Source organism: Crocodylus siamensis, chromosome 8 (genome assembly GCF_052110815.1).
Source record: "Crocodylus siamensis isolate JL-2025a chromosome 8, ASM5211081v1, whole genome shotgun sequence".
Lineage (NCBI taxonomy): Eukaryota > Metazoa > Chordata > Crocodylia > Crocodylidae > Crocodylus > Crocodylus siamensis.
The window spans coordinates 42,164,190-42,169,102 of record NC_143402.1 but is presented as its reverse complement, the minus strand read 5'-3'; positions in this window follow the sequence as shown (position 1 = coordinate 42,169,102).

The window sequence follows — 4,913 nt, the reverse complement described above, 5'->3', positions numbered from 1 at the left end:
AAGCGCAGCAGCGGTGCCCGGGGCACGGCCCAGGACCGCAGGAGGCCTGGCCCGGGGGGTTCGGGCCAGCCGTGACAACCGGGCTGGGACCGGGAGCTCACGTGTCAAAGTGTCCGCCATCCCCCCTCTCAGCAGCAGGGAACACAACTCGCCTTCGACCCTTGGACGCAGCACGGTTCTGCCCCGGAGGTTTCTCTCACCGACCTCCTGGAACTGAAGATGGGCATTTGAGGTCCAAAAAATGTGTCCCTGAAAATCTCCGCGGACGTTTCCTAGAAGTTTTGAGTCCGTGGCACCCGGCCCCGCCACCGGGGCAAACCACCAAAAGTGTCCGCCCTCCTGGATTGAAGGGTCGGATGCCGCGTTCAAAAACAACCTCATACGGACTTCCAGGCCGCGCCGGGAGGCCCAGGTCAACCGCCCACCACGTCGGTCCAGGCGCCCGGCTCAGGGGGGCCACGGCCGGCCGTGCCGCGGGCTGGGGCGGCTCCGCAGTGCTCCTGCGCCCACGCCCGGGACCGTGCACCTCTTCCGCTCCCCTTGGCCGGCCCTCGCCCCACCCGAGGGTGCGGCAGGGGTGACGGCGATCGGACGGGGGGTTTGGAGGGACAGGATGGGCAATGAGACGATGGAGCCGCAGTCCATGGGCAACGGCCTTCCAGGCCCCTCTGCGGAGAGGGAGGCAGGGTGGAACCCCTCTCTGTCCCGGGGGCTGTGCGGGCAGGGAGCGCCGAGGGCGCGGGCACGTCCGCACGTGCCCGCCCTCCCTCGGCCGACCTCCCCGTGGCCACCCGCACGGACCCGCACGAGACGCACAAGTCTTTGAACCTCCGCCCCGGCACCATCCCGCCTGCCCCGCCGAGCGGGACGAGGCGAGGGGACGGAGCGCTAGGTACCTGGGTAACCTTGGGGTGAGGGAAACGGTTCTGAACTCCAGGTGGTCCCAACCCCCGCTTCCGGATGCCGCTTCGCCCCCCCGCGACCAGGCGGGCGAGGAACAGGCACCGGAGGAGGATGTGGAGCTGAGCCCGGCACCCTCCAGCCGGCTCCGCGAACCCCACGAGGGGGGAGAAGCATCCACCCGGAGGCCAGTCGCCAGGACTCACCGCCATGGCCAGCGCCTTCCCATCGGGGGGGCCGGGGTTTCTCTCAGGTCCCGGCTAGGTTCCCTGGGGGCCGGGCCCTCCCTGTCCCGCGTGCCGGCCGCTCGGAACCTCCCAGCCACCACGGACGCCCACCCACGGCGGCGGCGGCCGACGGCCGCGCGCCCCGCTGCCGCATGTCCCTGGGTTTTCCTCCCTGGCCCCCTCAGCCCTGATGCTGGGGACAGACATATACTCCCCTGGCCAGAGTAGAAGCTTGTTCCTAAGGAGAGGCGTTATCCACCACTCATCAGTGAAGCAATCTGCTTACAGACATGGGAGAAAAGGCACTTTACTTTCAGGTCAGTGCACCCCCACAGCAAGCACACCACAGGGCCAGAAAAGACAGTGTGTTAGTTGGACCTGGCTTGCCGAGCATCTGTATAGCTCATGCACTTCAGTGGGGCTTTTTGTTGCTTTTAACTAATAGCTAATTGAATCAGCATTAGGTAAACGAGCCAGAAAGCCCCACTGAAGCACCTAATCTATATAGAGTCTGCGGAGCCAGGTCAAACTAACATGCTGCTTCTTCTGGTAAAGCGCACCTCACACTCCCATGTCTGTCAGCTATGCAATCAAAAAAAAGGAGGTGGGGGCTGGGGGTGGGGACAGTGCAAGACAGGCTAGTGGGGATGGAGGAGAGCCTGGCAGATGGGGAAACAAGGAAGAGTGTTTCTTGGGCACACGTGTGCATGGGTCCAGGTGGGGAGTGTTAAGTTCCTTACTTAACAAAGAATACTGAGACTTACTTTTCTCCAGGCCCAAAACAGCAGGCTGTTTTATTCAGGAACAAGCAACACCTAACTGAGAAGATAATGGAACAACAGAGGGTGGAGTTCTAGGTCTCAAGTTCCATCCCATAATAACAATGACTAACACTTTAACCCTATAATTGCCCAATTGCTACATTCCTCCCCCCCTTAATTTACAACCCAGACATAATCTTTCAAATACCTAGGAACTCTCCATTCTCTGGCTGGATAACGCCTCTCCTTAGGAACAAGCTTCTACTCTGTCCAGGGGAGTATATGTCTGTCCCCAGCATCTCTGACCTCCGGGCAAGGAGAGTTAGTGGATGGCTCCAAATTACTGGGCTCAGAATTCTCACTCCTTCTACCCAATTTTTCCTCCGTATTGGGATACAGTAAATCCAAATGAGCCCTGATCCTCCTTCCCATTAACAGCTGGGCAGGGCTCATGCCTGTGGTGGTTTGAGGTGGGACTCAATATTTCAAAAGGAATTGAGCCAATTTTGTCTCCAGACTTCCTCTGGTCATTTTTATCATCCCTTCTTTGAAGTTCCTCATGGCTCTCTCTGCAAGACCATTCAAAGGTTGGTGGTATGCTGATGTTTGAATCTGCTTAATTCCATTTTTACTAAGGAGCTCCTTAAATTCATGACTAGTGAAATTTGGGGTATTATCTGTGACCAATACCACAGGCAATCCATGTGTGGCCAAAGTCTGTCGAAATCTTGTCACAGGTTGCATCTGAGGTTGTTGAGTTCATGGGGTACACTTCCAGCCATTTTAAATGAGCATCTATTATGACCAAAAACTTTTCTCCTAAATAGGGAGCAGCATAGTATATGTGCAGATGAAACCAAGGCTGTCCTGGCCATTCTCAAGGATGCGAGGGTGCCTGTACCAGAGACTCTTGATGCACTTGACATTGCGGCAGTGCTTAACCACCTTTTTCAGGTTTTCATCTAGCCATGGCCACCATGCATAGTTGCGAGCCAAAGCTTTCATTCAGGAAATTCCAGGTTGCACCTCATGTAGTTCTGTCAGCACTTTCTGTCACCCTTGAGGGGGGACTACCACTGACAAGCCCCACAAAATACAGCCATCCTCTACGCTCAGTTTGGTATTTCTGGTTCCAGATTCTGTTTTGGCCAGCCCTGTAAGGTGTAGCATATTGCCCTAGACAGGATAGGACCCTGCCTAGCCCACATTTTGATCTGAGAAGCCTTCACTGATATCTGTTCCAAATGTTCCAACAGCGAGACTACTTCCCCGGAGTGCTTGTCTGTAGTGGCAGAGTCTGGTAGTGGTAGTCTGCTTAGAGCGTCCGAATTCCGTTGCTGATGGCTCACCTTGTAAAGAGTCTTGTACTTACACGCAGCTAGGGTCAAAGCCCACCACTGTAGAAGTACTGCTGCTTTATTTTTCTTAAATAATCCTAGCAAAAGTTTGTGGTCTATTATGATAGTGAAAGCCTTCCCATACAGATACTGGTGAAACTTCTTTAGGCCAAATATAGTAGCTAAACTTTCCTTTTCCACCTGAGAATAACTCCATTTTGCTTTGTTTAGTGTCCTTGAGGCATATCCAATAGGCCATTCTTCCTGATTGTACAGTTATGGGACAACACAACGTCCTACTCCATAGGATGAAGCATCGCAGGACGGGATTAATTTCTTGTTGGGATCAAAATGAACCAAAAGCTCTGATGATTTAAGTAACCTCTTAGATTCTCAAAAGGCTTCTTCTTGTCTACTTCCCCAGTGCCATGAGGTTCCTTTCCTTAACAGGTGATGGAAAGGTTCTAAGAAACCTCAAAGGTTTGGAAGGAACCAATGATAATAATTCAACATGCCCAGATATGCCTGAAGTTCTGACATGTTTTGTGGGGCCTTTTCAATAGCTGTGACTTAATCTGCCATGTGGTGACCTCCCTCCTTGTTGATCTTATATCCTAAGGCCTCATGAAAAAGCATTTATTTTATTTCAAACATAGTCCTGCTTCTTCCAGCCTTTGTAATAGTTTCTTGAGAGTGGCCAGGTGTTCCTTATCACTTTTTCCCATGATGAGGATATCATCCATCCTTACCACTACCCCTGGAATCTCCTTTAAGAGATTTTCCATGACCCTTTGGAATATGCCAGGGACTGATGAAACTCAATATGACAATCTATTATATTGGTACAGTCCTTTGTGGGTATTTATTGTGGTGAATTTCTTACAGTCCTCCTCAAGTTCCATTAGTTGATAAGCCTGGGACATGTCCAACTTGCTAAAATGCTGGCCTCCTCAAGGTACTGCTAGCAAGTCCTCAGTGTGTGGAATGGGGTAGATGTATAACTTAGAAACTTTGACTTTATAGTCCCCGCAGATACACATGGTTCCATCAGGCTTGGCCGCTGGTACAATGGGTGTTGCCCATTCAGCAAACTGTACAGGGGAGATTATGACTTCTTGTCCCAATCTATCCAATTCTCTGTCTGAGGGCATATGGAACTGGCTTGGCTTTGAAATACTTTGGCTGGCAGCCCTCTTAGGGCATGTATAGATGACATGAGTGTTAATGTAGAGTGCCTGAAAATTTTAACATGGCTTTTTTCGGTATGGTGCATTTTTGTTTGCATGACACAACATTTGTATTTGCATGAACACTTTCAAGTGAGTTAAGCCTTGGGTGTCATTCCCTGCAGATATCAGTAGGGGGAATCAAATGCCAATTTATCCCCTGTAATGTCTTTCCAAATGTATTACAGTAGGAGGCACATGTAAACCACCCAGGATCCCGAGTCCCTGCCCCCAGCCTCTCACTGGGCAGTCCTGACTATCACTGGGAGTTTCCCCTGGGCACAGTCATGGTCACCCCAGTATTCTTGTCACTTGCACCCACCAATGCTTGATCAGTCTAGTATCTCTCCATCCCTATGTGATCCCAAAGACCCCATCCCAATCTCAAAGACAAGCCACTTGAATCCTCCCTTCCTGTTCCTTTCCCTTCCCATCCCACCATGTTACAAATATATGTATTTT